General features: G+C 39.0%; 1 non-coding gene across 1 annotated transcript; it reads right to left on the reverse strand.

The window, feature by feature from the left end:
* Nucleotides 1-1,874: 1,874 nt before the first annotated feature.
* On the reverse strand, nucleotides 1,875-1,981 carry LOC141620028 (small nucleolar RNA R71). Its single transcript, XR_012531867.1, has one exon. It is a non-coding gene; the product is annotated as a small nucleolar RNA R71 (small nucleolar RNA).
* Nucleotides 1,982-19,052: the final 17,071 nt, after the last annotated feature.

Genomic DNA, 19,052 nt, shown 5'->3' on the forward strand with positions numbered 1-19,052 from the left:
ATCCTTCTCTCTCAATATTGTAGAACCCTAATATTTACTCTCTCATTTTCATTCAATAAAATTTGCAATCTTTCTTTAATTATTAGTTTAATTCTTCCTTTGTTTATGCAAGTTCTTCATCCCTCATTATTATACAATTAGTATTTTGGGTTGTATTTGAAGATTAGAAGAAATTCATTCTTCCATTATTATCCAAGATTGTTACTTTCCTCTTTGTTGGTACAATTCTCATCTTTTGCTTACATTATTTTCATTTGTTTACATTTCTCATGTTGTTTAATTGTTATTCATCAAAAGTATTAGTCTTTATCATGTTTACAATGTTTACTTGTTTATTATTGGAAATTGTTGGTAATTTCTCACCCATGAACATGAGTGAGTAGTCTTATCTAAGGTCATAGGGGGAATTTGGGTAATTAAGGGGATGAATTTGGGTTGTTAACCTTTTGAATTGGGTGATTATGTGGTTTCTACTCTTAATGCATTTGAAGTGTTTGTGGAAATGCCTCAATGAAAATTGGACATTTCATTAACATGTTTGGCTTACCTTGATGCATTGTGCTATTAGATAGTTTTAGAAGTGCTTATAGATGAGTTTTAATGAAAGTTAGAACATCTCTTTGATGCATTCGATCCGTCTTGGTGCTCATGCTATTGGGTAGTCTCTATGCTTAATTTGTATTTAGTTCATCTCGATCAAGTGACAACTTATTGAGGAGCTTAAGGTGACTAAGAAATTAGTCTTAAACCCTTGACCACCATTATTACCATTTTCTTGTTAGACCTTGTTTCTCCCCCTAATTGCCCTTTGTGAACCCAAAGACCTTAGCCTTCCCTTATTAATTAAGAAACAATTTCATTTAGTTTAAATTTTATACCTTGTTGCATCTTAGTTTTAGATAAATCAACTTTACTTTTGTTTGACTAGACTAAAGACTTAAACAAACCAAGTATCTAACCCCCGCCATCTTTGTGTTCGACACCCGAATAAATACTACTTTTATTTGGTTTTATAAATTGTTTTTGGTACCGGAAGTGACGGCAAAACTCGGTCATCAAAATGGCGCCGTTGCCGGGGATGGCGTTAGGTTATGCTTAGTTAGTTGAAGTTTCTAGCTTTAGTCTTTACTTGTTGTTTGCTTGTTTGTGTAGCTTGTGTGCTTCTTGTAGAGTGTGTGTGATTTTTGCCTTACCCTAGTGTGTAAAAGCACTAGGAGTCTTACGGTTTGTCAAGTTGTATGCCTAGGAGGAACCACCAAGCTTTGCTCCTTGACTCCGATCCGGAAAGGCTTTTTAGAGCCTTAAGGAATAGAACCATTGCAAGGGTTAGAACCTCTTCTCAAGCAACCATAAACCAAGCAAATTCACCCACCCAACCTCTCTTTGAAAACACAACACAACAACAACCAAACAACACCATTGATCACCCCCTAGAAAATCCTTTCTACAATTTCCAACTCCCAAATACTCCACCTCAAACACCACCCCCTCATATACCAAATCTACCACCAATGGCTTTACGTGACCATAACCGTCCTAACCACAATGATGCTTGTGACCCAATTAATTTTGGCGCCTTGGCTCCCAACAACTTTGAGATGCATCCCGCCCAAGTCGGTTTGATTGAGAAGGATTTGTTTGGGGGGCATATCGAAGAGGATGCCCATGCTCATCTCCGGAAGTTTAAAAGAAAAGTTTCAATGATGAAGAAGAATGGGGTGTCCGAAGACACCTTGAGAATGATGTTGTTTCCGTTTTCATTGACGGGCAAAGCGGACCGATGGTTGAACATTCACCCACCGGATACTTTCACTACTTGGGATGCCTTGGCTAAATCATTCATGGCCAAATATTACCCTTCCTCAAAGACCACGATGCTCCGTAACGAGATTCATACATTTCAACAAGAGGATGGAGAGTCTTTGGGTGAGGCTTGGGACCGTTATCAAGACTTGATAGCAAGTTGCCCCCACCATGGAATACCGGAATGGTACATCACTCAAACATTCTTCCAAACTTTGCTACCGAGGACTAAGGAGATGGTAAATGCCTCCGCGGGGGGATGATTTGATCACTTGAGTGATGAAGAGGGCACGACATTGATCAAGAAAATGGTAGATTCGGAAGCAAACTATGGTTCTAGAGGAAACATGCTAAGAAGGAATGGGAAGTTTCCTAAGGAAAACTCCTCCAACTCCGAGACAAATGCCAAGCCCGACTTACTCACAAAACAATTTGAGAAGTTTCAAAGAAATCAAGTGCACCAAGCCGCAACCTCACATGGGGCACCCATGGAGGAAGTGGCTCAAGTCTCAAGTTGTGAACTTTGTGGAGGAAGTGGTCACACATATGACTTGTGTGCCAACAATTACAACAACTTTGATGGGAACAATGTGCAAGAGGTGAATGCTTTCCAAGCATTTAACAATTTTTCCAACCGTCCACCTAGACCCTCATTCAACAACAACCAAGGATCCAACCAAAACTTTGCCAACCAATCTCAAGCATACCAAGATTATAGGGGTAACCAAGGGAACCAAGGTAATCAAAACTTTTACCAAGGAAACCAAGGAAACCAAGCTAACCAAGGGTTTGGCCAAGGATTCAATCAATGGAACAACAACAATGGGTTCAATCAAGGATACAACAATAATCAAAGGTACAACCAAGGGCAAAATCAAGGGTTCAATCAAGGGTACCAAGGGAACAACCAAAATTCCAACTTTAAAGATCAAGGATATGGCTTTTCTCTTCCAATTTCCAACCAACCTTTCAACCAAGAGCCACCACCCCAAGCAAGCAATACCATGGGAGATGATAAATATGAAAACTTGGTGAAGTTGATAGGGGATTTGGCAAGTAATACCCAACAACAAATCAAGAGTCTTGAAGCTAAAGTGGCTTCCCAAGCTCTCATGAGTTCTCAAAAACCACCGGGTGTATTTCTAAGACAATGTCAAAATCCAAGGGACCCTATGAAGTCAAAGGAAGTTAATGCTATCATGGTTGGAGTTGAAGAGGAAAAAGAAGAGTCATTTGATTTGCCAAGTCAAGAGGAGTTATCTTACACTACTCCCTTTTCCATGGCTATGGAAACATTCCAAGAAGTTGACCATGAGCCCGAAAAAGAGAGCATAGAAGACTATGTACTTGAGCAAATAATGACAATTCATGGTACAAGCTTGGATGTTGAAGTTGACCCGGATAAGGTAGAGATGGTTATGACTACACCAACCATTATGAGTGAAGAATTTGTGCTTGAGGAAATTGTGAAAGCACCAAATGTGATGGTAGAAGTTGAGGAGAACCCGGAAAAAGAAGAGATGGTCATGATGGAAGAACACTCTTTGGCCAAGCAAGAAGAAGTCATTTCTAGAAGAGTGGACATTAGTAGCCATGAGGTTGATGCCTCAAGTGAGAAGTGCAATGTGGTCAAATCTAAAGAAATCCCCATCAAACTTGATGACCCCGGGAGTTTCTCAATTCCATGTACCGTTGGTGACCAAAAGGTGGATAGTGCTTTGTGTGACTTAGGGGCAAGTGTGAGTGTCATACCACTTGCCCTTGTGAAGAGGTTGAATATTTCAAGCTTAGCCCGCACTTCCATTACAATTAAACTTGCCGATGGAACAATCAAATCTTCAAATGGGATTCTCAAGGATATCATGGTTCAAATTGGTAAGCTTTCAATTCCTACCGACTTTGTTGTGTTGGATATACCTATGGGAAGACGCTCTCGTGTCATTCTTGGTAGGCCATTCTTGGCCACGGGAGGAGCCGTCATAGATGTCAAAGAGGGACAATTGTCATTCAAAGTTGGGAAGGAGAAAGTTGAATTCAAGCTACCACATGCTTCAAAGAAAACCGTGGTTCAAAACATGTTTGCCGTGGAAACATTAGAACTCCATGAGAATGAAGATGAGAACATGGAGCTCTTAATTTCTTGTGAGCCGAAAGTTAATGATGAGCCACCGGATAAGTTCCTTGAAGAAGAAGTGAATGCTAAAGATAAGTGTGGGGAAATGGGCAAGACTTGGGAAACCGAGTTCAATTCTAGCACCAATGCCCCTCCAAATTCAAAACCAAGAATTGAAAAGAAGAAACCAAAAATATGGAGGAATAGATCGAAAGGAAAGAGGGTATGTGACCCTAATGTTGACAAAGAGACTAAGGAAAAGTTTGAAGAAGAAATGAACCGAAAATGGCAAGAGATTCAAGATGCCATGAGTAAGTTGCATGCTTTGATGATGAAGAACAAGGGTTCATGTGTTGTTGATCCTTGTATTGAAGTTGGAAGGTTGGTGGGATCTCAGGATATTGATCCCGGTTGAGTGAAGTCTTTGAATGAAGAGGTTTGGTGGAGTTACTTAAGAACCACCGCAATGTATATATTCTCTTTCTCTTTAATTAAGTTTTTACCGCATTTTGCATTTAGTGACATGATTCGATAAGGAGCTAATCTAAATGAGCTCTCTTTGCATTCATATAGTATAGTTGCATCGTATTTCAATTTTGCATATAGATTAGATCATGCATTGCATATTTATTTGAAAATCACTAAAAATTTGAAAAATCAAAAATCACCAAAAACATGTATTTCATTTCTGAATTTCCTCCACACATTTATTTCCATTGGAAATATGTAAATAAATAAGTGTAGGGAGGAAATTCCATCATTTTAAAAATACAAAAACATGTTATTTATTTTCAAATATTCAAAAATCCAAAAACATGTTATTTATTTTCAAATATTCAAAAAATCAAAAAAACATGTTCTTTAATTTCGAAAAATTCAAAAACCACCAAAAATATGTTGTTTATTTTTCCTATTCTCTCCCTATACTTTGTTCCATTGAGGACAATGTAAATTTCAAGTGTGGGGAGGGAAATATCCACTTTCTGAATGTTGTCTATATTTGTCCATATCATTATATACTTGTAAATTTAAGAAAAAGCAAGAAAATGCCTAAAAATTGAAAAATTTCTGAAAAATACAAAAATATTGCATTGTGTATATATATGTTTGGCTAACCTTTGGCATAGCACGTTGACCATTTGAGGCAAAAAGGAGACTAGAAGACCGCTTGGTAAACTCGTTCTTATCTCTTTCTCCTTTTGCATTCTCTCTCTTTTTATATTGTTGTATAATATGTAGGAGGATGGGATTTTTGTGCCTTGGATGTTCCTTCGGGGAACTTTGGATTGTTGGTGTTGATGTGTTGTTAGAATTAGCCAACTTGTTGCACGTTTCAATTCATGTTTGTTTAATTTCCGCATGCATTGTGTCTTGTATATATTTGTTTGTGCTTAATTTGCGTTTGCATTGAGTTTGTGAATACATGTTTTCAAAAAAATGTGGTCTAGGGAGGGATTATGATACCCCAATGATGATTTATGTCTTGACCGTGCCTTCCCCCTCCCTATGGCTCGCACCCGTGTCACATGGTTAGCATATGGGAAAAAGGGCATGTCCACCAAGTTTTGGCCGCCTTGTGAGACCGAGAGGACCGTAGGCTAAACCTAGACCTCGACCTAACTACTCAAATGTGAGGATTAGAGCCTCCTAGGGTCGGCGCATTCATACCCGACCCCCACTTAGGATTGTGAGTAGGTCTCCTTGCGAGACGTGTTATGTCTAGACGCATAAGTGTGTCATTCCGTCCTTAGGCCATGATTTGCATTTCATTTTTTTGTGCACAAGTTATGAAATAAAATTTGTTTCCACATGCATATGAACCTCACATAGCCAAATTGCCTTGTTTTGTCCCTTCCATTATTTCCCTTTTTGATTCACCCCCTTTGAGCCTCAACCTATTCATTTGGCAAACTCACTAAAATAGCTACATCCCATAACCACCCTTCCTTGATCAAGAATTGGTCGGTTTTGTAGTAGTGTTTTAGGAGGTGATTTGGGTCATAGTGGTGGATAGTATACATATCCACTTGGGTCGGAACTTGGTATGCATTTGGCATTGTATATAATTAAGAGGTTTTGAAAAAGAAATGAAAAACAAAATAGAAAAGTGAAAAAGTTGTGAAAAATTCAAACAAAAGATTTGGTTGTTTTGTATATATTTGTGTTAAAAGAAGAAAAAGGCAAGCAACACCCCTCCTCATCATTAAACGGGGTAGAAAGAGCCGTTGCTAAATAAAGGGGCAAATTGATGTTTTTCCAAAATGAGTCGGGTTTACACAATTTTTGCATGACTTGGGAAACCGGGTTTTTGTTAGGGTGTAGACGTTACCATTTGTTGAAATAAGAGGAGTACTTTCAAATTTTTCCAATTTGAGTTGGGTTTATGCAATTTTTGCATAGTTTTGGTGATCCATTCTATGTTAGGGCATAGACGTGTCTCAAGTGTTGCAATAAGGAAAGGGATGTGATGTGTCGATAATTCTTGATTTGAACTCCACATATCCAAACGGTGCTTGCACCAATCCCGTTCCGTCCTACTCCTTAGCCCCATTACAACCCTTATTTCATGGCTTGCGCATTGTTACATTTTGCATCTCATTTGGACATAGGACTGTTTTACACATTAGATTGCGGACACGTTCTCACGAGTCGTAGTAGGAGAGTGTTTGGATACTTTTTGTACAAAAACACCCGGTCTTTAAATGAGTGACGAGTGAAATCCGTGAGGTTGTCGATGGTCTAAGTCCCCTTAGCCATGGGTCTCTTTTGGTTGAATCTTGCGCGTGTCGTGTCATTCTTGGAGGACTAGCCTTGCTTCCCCTTTTCCCCGCCTTAGAATGTGTTTCTTTGGCTTTTGTGAACATATTTGGGTTGCTTGTGCCACGTTTAGGGAGTTGGCACCTCGTTGAGGTTTTGAGACGGTTTCACCTAACCTAGACCTTTCAATTTTGAAGCAAAACGGCCGCTTAGATGAGGAAAGCGGTTTGACTTTTTGATTGATGCACCTTATGATTGATTACGTGCTTAAATGTTGGATGTGTCAAAAATTTTCCGCAAGCCCCCACTTGCCTTGCATTGGAGGCACTTTACCTCATAAGTGTCTCGTTGTGAGTTGAAGGGACGGAGAAGGCCCGTTAATTGCCTTTCATCGGATATTATTATTTTAGCTAGTTTTTTATATTACGGGTCTTAGTTTAGTTTAAATGAGCTTACTCGAGGACGAGTAAGGTTTAAGTGTGGGGAGATTTGATAAGTATAATTTTAGTGTCTTTTACCCCATATTTAATCCTTTATTCCGACTCGATTTTGTATGCTTAATTGATTAATAGCTCATTTATTTACTAATTTATAATAATTAGTCGTTTTAGTTATAATTAATAATTAATTGTGATTTTTATCTAATATTAGTTTTATAATTACTTTATTAATATTATATAGGTGAGGCTGAAAGCAAGGCAAAAATTGAAGTGAAAGCGGGTCAAAGTGGAGTCAAATGGTAAAGAAATGAAGGAGGAATGATAAGAGGAAATCCGAATGAAGCGAAGCAGATCAAAGCGGGTTAATACATTAAACAAATGTAGCAAAGTCAACTCTTGACTTTAGCAAACCAAACTCCATCAACCTCACTTTTCCTGCATGCCGTCATCAAGCATCACTCCATCACCATTTTTTTTGATCCCCTGCAACTCTTCTTCAACCTCCATTCATACCACCACTTCATCACCATTTTCGACATCACCATCAAACTCGTCCTCCATTCACCATTCAAACTCCATCCTCAACCATTAACAACCTCCATCTTCACCAAGAAACCAACAAACCCGACCCAGAAATCCGACAACAAACACAAATCAAGCCACCATCCATCCTTCATTCACTCGTCCACCATTAACCTTCGTTATCGACCTCGCATCACCATTACCAACCCCCCATTACCACCATCAAATTCACGCACCTCTAAACTCTAGCTCGAAACCGAGCTAAATTGAAGCTGCGAGTCCCCTACCGGTACCCCGACAGTCGACTACCCACACCGGCAGGCACCAACATCAATTCCTCTCCTTTTCTTTGTGAACTCGCTACCGGCCATAGCCACCGGCAGCAGACAACAAACCGCATACAACAACGCAGAGACAACATTCTCGCATTAATTTTTATTCCTATGCGGTGCCCGGCAGCCCCCCACAACCACACACACCTAGTGAATTTTCGCCTTTTCTTCAAGTACTCGCTGCCGGCACCCCGCACCGACCGCCGGCTGACCGGCAGAGCCCCCCTTTTGCTGCGTTTTGTCGTCTTTTCCCCTTTCCCCTTTTAATTTGTTTTGTTTTGTTATGATAGAAAAAAGAGCCGTGTATTTGGTTTGGAGTGTTAGGATTATTATTATTATTATTATTATTATTATTATTATTATTATTATTATTATTAGATTATTAGTGTCATTATTAGTAGTAGTAATTAGTATATTAGTAGAAGTAGTATAAAAAGACATGACACTACCTTACATTAAACACTACCCTTAGAAATTAGAATAGAAATTAGATTAGTCCATCCTTCTCTCTCAATATTGTAGAACCCTAATATTTACTCTCTCATTTTCATTCACTAAAATTTGCAATCTTTCTTTAATTATTAGTTTAATTCTTCCTTTGTTTATGCAAGTTCTTCATCCCTCATTAGTATACAATTAATATTTTGGGTTGTATTTGAAGATTAGAAGAAATTCATTCTTCCATTATTATCCAAGATTGTTACTTTCCTCTTTGTTGGTACAATTCTCATCTTTTGCTTACATTATTTTCATTTGTTTACATTTCTCATGTTGTTTAATTGTTATTCATCAAAAGTATTAGTCTTTATCATGTTTACAATGTTTACTTGTTTATTATTGGAAATTGTTGGTAATTTCTCACCCATGAACATGAGTGAGTAGTCTTATCTAAGGTCATAGGGGGAATTTGGGTAATTAAGGGGATGAATTTGGGTTGTTAACCTTTTGAATTGGGTGATTATGTGGTTTCTACTCTTAATGCATTTGAAGTGTTTGTGGAAATGCCTCAATGAAAATTGGACATTTCATTAACATGTTTGGCTTACCTTGGTGCATTGTGCTATTAGATAGTTTTAGAAGTGCTTATAGATGAGTTTTAATGAAAGTTAGAACATCTCTTTGATGCATTCGATCCGTCTTGGTGCTCATGCTATTGGGTAGTCTCTATGCTTAATTTGTATTTAGTTCATCTCGATCAAGTGACAACTTATTGAGGAGCTTAAGGTGACTAAGAAATTAGTCTTAAACCCTTGACCACCATTATTACCATTATCTTGTTAGACCTTGTTTCTCCTCCTAATTGCCCTTTGTGAACCCAAAGACCTTAGCCTTCCCTTATTAATTAAGAAACAATTTCATTTAGTTTAATTTAACTTGTTTGCATCTTAATTTAGATAAATCAACATCTTATTTTGTTTGACTAAACTAAAGACTTAAACAAACCAAGTATCTAACCCCCGCCATCTTCGTGTTCGACACCCGAATAAATACTACTTTTATTTGGTTTTATAAATTGTTTTTGATTGGGAAGTGACGGCAAATCCCTATATCAAAATGGCGCCGTTGCCGGGGATCGAACCCGGGTCACCCGCGTGACAGGCGGGAATACTTACCACTATACTCCACACTCCCATCTCGAGTGTAGTTACACCATCGGTGACTGTGGAAGATGGTGTGCTCATCAATCAAAGTCCTCCCCTCAAGAGGAGTATAGGTTCCTCGGGTATTGAACCCGGGACAAAGGTGGTGAGCCAAAATGGTAATTAGACCTCCCATCACGAAGGTTTTGAGTTGGGTGGTCCCTTGAGCAAAATCATGGAACCTAGTAAGTATCTCAAGTGGCGTATTAAAGTTATAACGCCTCACCGCTCGAACATTCAAATAGGACTCAAGAAAAGTTAAGTCGATGAGAGTACACCTATCTTGTTCGTACCTCCCATTGATGCAACCGGCTACAAAGCGTTCGGTGAATCGAATCACCGGATGTTGGATGGCAAAGGTATAGCAACGCTTTATATGGGTAAAGTCCCTCCCGGAGATAGCCTTCCAAAGAAAGTCCACACCAAAATTATCGGGCTTCTCGGTATGGTCGGTGGGTACTTCAAGACCGAAAACATAGGCAAATTCCTCAAGAGAAAGAACATGGTCTAGGTTGCATAACCTAAACTCCATGCTCACATTGTTGTGGGTGTCCGCCATAATGCGAAGGCTACTCAAGAATTCAAGGGTGAGACTAAGGTAAGTCTCTTCATGGGCATGGAAAAGTTTCCCAATGCCAAGGCCATTAAAGAACATCTCGGTAGGGTACCTTATCTTAAGGATTTCCAACACCCTAGTGTCTAAAAATTGAGTAGGTTCGTACTTCTTACCTAGTAACTCGACAAATTTTTGGCGGTGGTCGTCGGATTGAAAGAGCACTTCTTGGAAGTGGTTGAGTTGCTCAATGCCTCCCCTCATTAAGGGTCGGGTGCTCCTTGGTAGTACTACCTCTCACGGTGTTGAAGAGGTTGATCCCTTGCGCTTCTTCCCGAATGATTCAACCAATTTCTTGGCCTTTCCTTTGGTGTTTGTCAATGGTGCCATTTGGATGTTGATGATGGGGGTGTTTTTGAGGATGGGATGGTGATTTTGAGGATTGAGATGAGTGTTTTAGGGTTTGGTAAGGTGAGGAAATGAGGGAGAAAGGGGGGTGATTATATAGAAGGAGTAGGGAATCCGAACGGATAAGGTTGGGTCGGACTCGTTTTATCCGCAGGAACAGCACAATCCGAGCGGATTTCAGTCGGGACGGGCGGATTCTCGGAGAAGAAGACGGGCGTCTTTGTTAGAATCCGCACGGATTCTAGGACATAGAATTTCGTTGGCTGAGAAGCGGGGAAAGACGGGCGGATTGTACATAGGACGCACGGCTTTGTCGGGACGGGCGGATTGTGAATAATCCGCACGGATTCTTTCACAGCTTAAAACCTTGCTTCTGGATGACATAGGGGACGGGCGTCCCGTGAAGAAGACGGACGTATTGTCCAGGACGGGCGGATTCCCTCGAATCCGCACGGATTCTCCTTCAGTTTTAGCCTTTTTCTTTTCCGCGGGTCTTGGTCGGGCGGATTTTCTCGAATCCGGGCGTCTTCTGCTTCTTTTCCTTCTACTTCTTTCTTCTTCGTGAAACAACACACCCCTTTTCACCGGTTTTCTCTTTTTCCTTGTCCTTTTCTGAAATTTGCTCATGAAACATGTAAGATGACTCTCTCTCTCTTCTCTCTCTCATGCAAGAAATTAAATGCAAATGGAAATATACAATATTATACAAAGTAAAGGGGTCCAAGAAATATCTTACAAATGGTGGTTTGAGATAGGACTCCACCAAACTAGTTCAAATCAGAGAAACTCTTATCCATAGAGCTCAAAGCTCTTAATAAAAGATCAAAAGCTTGTGAACAAGCTCCAAATAAGCACAAGTATGGGTTGCTCAATTTGAATATGAAATTTGGCCAAGGAGGCTTGTAGAATGTTCTTTTCCTTGCCTTCTCCTTAGCGTTAGAGCTTTCCCGATGCTTCAAATAGGTAAACCCATGATTCTTGTCAACACTAAGCATGAAGTGTGGTTCATTTTCATCCGTGGACTTCCACTTACCAACTTCTTCTTCAATTTTGGTGATGATGATAGCATTTTGATTTTTCAATCCTTCCAAGGTAGAAGGAGAATTTTCATGACTTTGATGATTGGATACCTTAGGAGTTGAGATTGCGGGTGCCAAATCTTCACAAGTAGCCTCATGAGCAATTTTCTCTTTGAGCTTTTTCACCAAGTAGCTCTTGTAAGAAACTTTGGCCTTTTGAAGAAGATCTATCATATCTTCTTCAATGATCATTGGCTCCATGATAGGTGCCAAGTGGTCTTCATGAAGGATAAAGAAAGGACGTTCTTCTTCATGATAGGGTATCTCAAATGCCTCAAGGATAGGCTCCTCAAGTAAGGTGATATTGTGAGTCCCTCCTCTAGGTTCATCATCATTGTTGCTATCTTCATGTGAATCATAAATGGGGGCTTCATTTAGCTCTTTTTCCAACACCTCGACGTCCACATCAAAAGACACACCCTCATACTCACAAAGGCTAAGAGTATTTGGCTTACTCAACCTCATGTCTTCTTCATCGAATACCACACTTTCATACTCACAAGAGCTCAAGGAACTTGGCTCCTCCCACTTCTCATCTTCCATGTCAAAGGTCACTACTTCAAATTCGCATTTATGCTCAATGTCCAAAGAACGGTGGTGAGTGATTGCTTGGGATTTTTTTAATTGGGCAATTTGAATCCTCAATTCCTCTCTTTGGATAACAATGTTTTTAAGAACATTATCTTCTTTTTGGATCACTTCAAGCATTTGTTTGAAGAAGTTTTGTTAATCTCCCATCATTTGGAGAATCATGTTTTGAATGGGTTCATCTTTTTGTTGTGGGTGGGTGTGAAAGTGGTTGTATTGTGGCAATTGAAGCTCATTGTGAAATGGGTATTGGGTGGGTGGTTGTTGTTGATATTGGGTGTGGTGATTTTGGTGGGAAAAATTGGGGTAGTGGTTAGGATTTTCGTTGTATGAGTAGTAAGGTAGGTTTGTGTTGACTTGCTCCTCAAACTCCCCATACCCATGGTAGTCATACTCCAAAGATTCACCACATACTCCATATGTTAAGTCTTGGGTCATCATCATAGTTAAGACAAGTTGACAACTACAAGCATGGAAACTACACAAAAATGGTAAGAACAATCCTTGAGGAACAAGTTCCTCAAGGTGAAAGCACAATTAAAATAGACAAACAAATAAGAACTTAATCACATAGCACCATCCCCGGCAACGACGCCATTTTGATGTGGAACGAGGTCGTCACTCATCCAATCAAACACATTTATAATACTCAACAAACAACTAGTTAGCGGTAAGTCGAGGTCGATCCATGGGACGGTGTGCTTTCGGTTCTAAGTCTATCTATCTCAATTTATGCTAGTGTCACAATTGATGGGGTTTGTAGTTGTGTCTAGACTAATGCAAGCAATAAAGTAGAACGAGCAATAAAAGGAAAGATGTAAACAATTGATTAAAAGTGCTAGGATATCATGGGGTTATTGGGGATTCATGGTGTTGATCATACAAACATGTTTACAAGGTTGCAAGCAATTAATGTTGTGGAGGAACCGAGTTGGGTTATATCTTACGGTTCTTAGGAAAAGTTGGGTCCCGGAGCCGAATCGATTGGATTGTACAACACCTACAAGTCGACTTACTTTCCTCCTAATCAACTTCTATGCATGGTCTAACAAGACTCGAGTTGGTTTATATCTTACGAGTCAAGTTGAGTAGATAAGAGATGGTAAAAATGCAAGGATTCATAGGCTTAGCATTTCATCAAACATAGCATGTGCATAAAGTTGACATCACAACAAGCAAGCAATTTAATCATGTGAACATATTAGATTAAGCATGAATCAATCCCATGTTGGTTTCCCCTAATTACCCACTAATCCTAGCTAAAGAAACTACTCACTCATTATCATGGGAAACATGTCATTAATGGTGTCAATCATCACAACAAGTATAAACATGATAATAGAATGAGGAAATAAACAATAAAGAGTAAAGAGTAGAGGATTTATACCAAACTTGAGATGATCCAAATAATAAAGCAAAGAATAATAGAAGAAACTTGATGATTGATGGAAGGTTGTCAATCTCTCAATAATAACCCAATAATCTTCAATTACCCAATAATAAACTTGAATGATAAACTTGAACAATAATTAAGAAGAGATTAATGTGTAATTTGTGAAAAGATTAAAGAGTAATCTATTCTAATCTACTCCTAATCTAATCTAAAGGAGGATTTTCTACTCTAAAAACTTGTGTCAAAGGATTATTACAAATGGGGTATTTATAGTGGAAATTAGGTGGATTCATTAGGGTTAACTAAGGGCTAAACTAGTAATTACACTTTTGAGTTTAGAGCAGGGAGGAGCCGGTATTTTTCGGAGGAAGGGAGTCTTTCACGGAGCTTGAAGAACACGAAAATCGCTGGAAAGGAATCCGAGCGGATTGGTGTCGGGACGGGCAGATTCTGTTGATGGAAGACGAGCGGATTTGAAGGAATCCGGGCGGATTCTGGCGGGGCAATCCGAGCGTCTTTGGTAGAAATCCGCTCGAATTGTGCTACGTGGAGACGGGCGGATTGGAGACAATCCGCTCGGATTGTTCTTCAAAGATGATTCTCCTTCTTTTCTTCCCTTTTGCTCACTTTCGTTTTATTCTTGTAGGATTGGTCTTTGGTCCTTGCTTCCTCTTCATACTAGTCCATCTAGTATCGTCAAGTGGCTTCCAAATATGCACGAAAGACGGGAATTTCCACCTTATTATCTCCTTTTCTACAAAACATATGAAATGCGATAGAAAAGCAAATAGGAAGGTTTTGACGGATAAAATGGCCAAAGAATGCTATAATAGTATGCAAAATAGGCTCAATTAGGGGACTAAATGTGCACAAATAATGGTCACATCAATCACCCTTTTTAAGTCCGCATCACTAGGAACACACCATCTCCCATCAAAACGAACACTCCCATCTGTGTGGATAGAAAACCTGGAAACCGTGCCACTCTCTACCCTTAACTTCCATTCTTGAATCTTTGGATCAAGCTCTTGTTTCTTCTTTATGACATCATACAAGTCCGGTTCGATCGTCAAGTCCTCGATGACATCCCCTTTCTGAATCATGTGAATCCCCATCTTGAACATCTCATCCCTCAGCTTCAGCAAAGACATAGCTGTAGATAACGAATGAACACTCTTCCTACTCAAAGCATCTGCCACAACATTGGCCTTATCCTCGTGATAGATGTTCTCTATGTCATAGTCCCCAATCAACTCCATCTATCGCCTCTGTCACATGTTCAGCTCTTTCTCTGTGTAGATATATTTCAGACTCTTATGATCTTAAAACACCTTAAAGGTTGCCCCACAAAGGTAGTGCTTCCAAATCTTAAGAGCAAAAACAACTTCACCCAACTCCAAATCATAAGTAGGATAGTTCTCCTCATACGGCTTCAGCTGCCTCGACGCATACGCTATAACCTTCCCATTCTGCATCAAAACACAACCCAAACCATTCTTTGAAGCATCAGTGTATACTTCAAAGTTCTCACTTCCCTCAGGTAGAGCTAGGATAGGAGCTGTGGTCAAACGCTCCTTTAAGGTTTGGAACGCCGTCACACAACTCTCATCCCAATGAAACCTGGTCTCTTTTCTCATCAACGTTGTCATAGGCCTCGCGATCTTAGAAAAGTCTTTCACGCACTACGCCAAAAAAGACCTTCAATAACGGTCAGATAATGCAATTACCGTTATTAAATAGAAACACGAAACCATTATTGCAACGACTGTTGTAAAATATATACCACGGTTGTATACAAACACGCGACCGTTATATAACATCAATAACGGATCTATAATACCGTTATCACAACTCAAGAACCATTATAAAACTGTTGTTAAATATGTTTATGGCAACGGGTATACTTTTAAGAAACCGTTATTAATTAATAATGGTTTCAAACCCGTTGTCCTAGTTTACTCTTGACAACGGTTTAGTTGTTTAAAAACCGTTGTTAAATATTATATATGATAACGGTTTATTTCGTTATCTTATTTAATTAAATGTCAAAATTTAACAACGGTTTTATTGCGTGCTAAACTGTTGTTATATTTATCAGTTGATGAAACTTTGACAACGGTTCTTCTTAAATAAACCGTTTTTAACATTTTGAACTCGACAACGGTTATCGTTCGTTATCTTATATTTTTGGCGGTTTGAATGGGAGGAAAAAGATGTCAACGGTTATTTATCAAAATAAAACCGTTGTCAAATAATTGTTTGCAACGGGTTGTTTTTAACCGTTATCGTTTTTAAACTTTTTTTTTTTAAAAAATGTTTTTAGCTTGTTCTAGCAACTGCTGAAATGCTATTTTTTCAGCAGCGTTGGTAGCAGCTGCTGAAAATAGCATTCAAGCAGCTGTGCACTGCAAAAATTCAATCTTGCATCAAAATATTACACTCCGTGATCAATTAAACGTAGTTTCAAAACAGTACAAACAGGATGATCAAAAGCCATAAAACACAACTTCCTCAAAAAAACAAAAGAAGCCAATACACAATGGCTCTATATATATACACACACACACTGTAACATTCCGTTTGATGTTTATGAGTGTCTTGATATTGGATTTTCTAGTGGATAATATGTTAGTGAAACGGTGCTAACAGCTTTTGTGGATGGTAGTTGGTAGTGTATGAAGTTAGTGTCGAGAGAGGCTATAATGTAGTTGATACGATATCGTGAGCCATGTTGTAGAGGTAGGAATAGTTGGTGGAGTTGGTGTTAAGAGTTCATGTTTTATAGGTTGGGGTTTTATTTTGAGTTCTGAGTTTCGTTGTTGTGTCTTGATCGAGTTAGTATGTTTGGTTTTATGTATGGGTTGAACTTCGGGGACGAAGTTCCTTTTAAGGAGGGAAGACTGTAATACTACGGTTTTCTATGTCTATGGGTACTCTATCGAGTGGAACTTACTTTGTTGAGTAAGTTTGTTTTTTATACGAAACAGTAGTCAGCCTGATGGGTACTCGATCGAGTATGTGTGGCACTCGATCGAGTAAGGGCACTCGATCGAGTAAGTGTGTTTTACGGGTTTGTTTTGACGGGTTTTGCTAATAACGCGAAGTTTAATATAAAAGGTTTCCGTCATTTTCTTTAATCACTTGTTCACCTTTCTAAACCTTTCAAAAGAAAAAGAAGTTACGTAGTTCTCTCTCGTCGCGTTGTTGGCAAAACCTAAGGGCTAGAGTCGTCGGATCGTTGAGTTCTTTACGCCTGTGAGACCGTCGCATTGTGGGTAAGCTCCTAGTATGATTTTTTTATATCATTTCATTTATTTTAGTTGAAACCCTAATTAGGTAATTTGAGGGTTTTGGGGAGTATGGTTGATGTTAGATTGTGATTGTATGATTGTGTGTTTATAGGTGATGATTTCGTTGAAGAACGATTGTGATTAGCTGATTGTGACGATCTTGGTGTTTGCTTTCCAGGTAGGGTTTCCCTACTCAGTATTGGCTACATAATGTGTTGGTGATTGTTGTTGTGATTGTTGATTAATTATAATATTGGTTTGGTTTTGGTGATTGATGTTAGTATATTGTTGATTGGTTGTGTAACTGTCTGTGATCTTCGGGGTGCGTCCCTGGCTGAGTGGAGTCACTTGCGGGAGTGGCTTCACGCCCTTGATTCGCCTTATGTGACCAATATTTGAGCATATTTAGTCCCTGAATTAGCCTCGTTCCTATGCTTTTTAGTGCATATTTGGGTCATTTACTATCTTTAGTCCTTTGTTTTGCATATTCTTTGAGGTTTTGTTTCCTTGGTAGGAGAGGAGTGCAAACCTTGCATTTTCATGGCAAAATAGAGCTAAATTGATCGAATCTAATGACCAAGCATCAAAGTGAAGACAAGACTAGAAGGCCTTTGTAAATAATGTAGTAGATGGGCAATGATGAAGAAGATCCTTGCATCTCCGACAAGATCCCTGAGGATTGTTGGAAGAAGGAAAGAAGGAAAAAAGCTCGTTGGACTGGAATCCGCTCGTCCCAGCATCGGGACGCTCGTCCAAGAGCTCCACAATCTGAGCGTCCCACCTGCCTGGCCGCTCGTCCACCGCCTGCACAATCCGCTCGTCCCAACCTTTTGGACGCTCGGATTGTTCTCCAGTGCAGCCCGACTTCTTCTTGTTCTACTCGGGATGCGCATATTTTCGAAAGACTAGCAAAAAGGAGGCTCGCATCTTTCTTCGAGAGGAGCATTTCCTCAACTTTTCTTAAGGACTTAATCGTCATTTAAGCCCTTAGTAACCCTAATTTGTGCACCTAATCCCCATTATAAATACCCCCTTGTACTAATTAGATGAGGATGTTCTTCTTATCAATCTTTAGTGTAGCTTATATTATTCTAATCTCTCTTTAATCTTGTAATCAACTTTTAATCAAGTATTAATACAAATCTCATTTCCTTAATTTCTCTATTGTTCATCCTTTATTTTGGGTAATTGAAGATTATTTGGGTTTATTTAGAGGATTGACAACCTTCCAATCATTCATCAAGTACTTCTATTATTCTTTGCATATTATTTTGGAATCATCATTAGGTATAATTCTCTTAATCCCTTTTTAATTATTGTTAATCATCTTTACTTATTCATCATGTTTTGCTTTGTTGATATGATTAACAACCTTGTTAACATGTTAAACTTGATAATGAGTGAGTAGTTTCCTTAACTAGGGTTAATGGGGAATTAGGGAAAACCAACATGGGGATTGATTCATGCTTAATCTAATATGCTTTCATAATTAATTTGCTTGCTTATTGTGATTTCAACTTATGCACATGTTATGTTTGATGAAATGTGAGCCTATGAATCCTTGCATTTTTTACCCATCACTTATCTTTTCAATGAGACTTGTAAGACATAAAGCAACTCGAGTCTCATTAGACCATGCATATTGTTGGATAGGGAGGATTAAGTCGACTTGTAAGTGTTGTACAATCTAATCGATTCGGCTCCGGGACCCAAACCTTCCTAGGGATTGTAAGATATACACTAACTCGATCCCATCACAACAATAATTGCTTGCATCTAGTTGAAAACATGTTTGTATGATCAAATCCCATGATTCCCCTATGAACCCATGACACCCTAGTGCTTTCAATCAATTGTTTACACCTCTTTTTAATCATCTTGCTTGTTTACTTTTATTGTTATTTAGTTTAGTGATCTTCTTATCTCAACCCAAATTGTGACACCCTTAGACACCACTACTTGCAATCGAAAATCCTACATCAATACCCGTCCCTTGGGATCCGACCTTTAATTTCCACTTTAGTAATAGTAGAGTTGTTTGTGAAGATTATAAGTATTTTTTTGGTCTAGGTACTCCTAACGACAAGTAACCGAAATCTAAGCTAAGAAAGCGACCGACCAAAAATGGCGCCGT

This window comes from Silene latifolia, chromosome 1 (genome assembly GCF_048544455.1).
Source record: "Silene latifolia isolate original U9 population chromosome 1, ASM4854445v1, whole genome shotgun sequence".
NCBI classification, from domain to species: Eukaryota; Viridiplantae; Streptophyta; class Magnoliopsida; order Caryophyllales; family Caryophyllaceae; genus Silene; species Silene latifolia.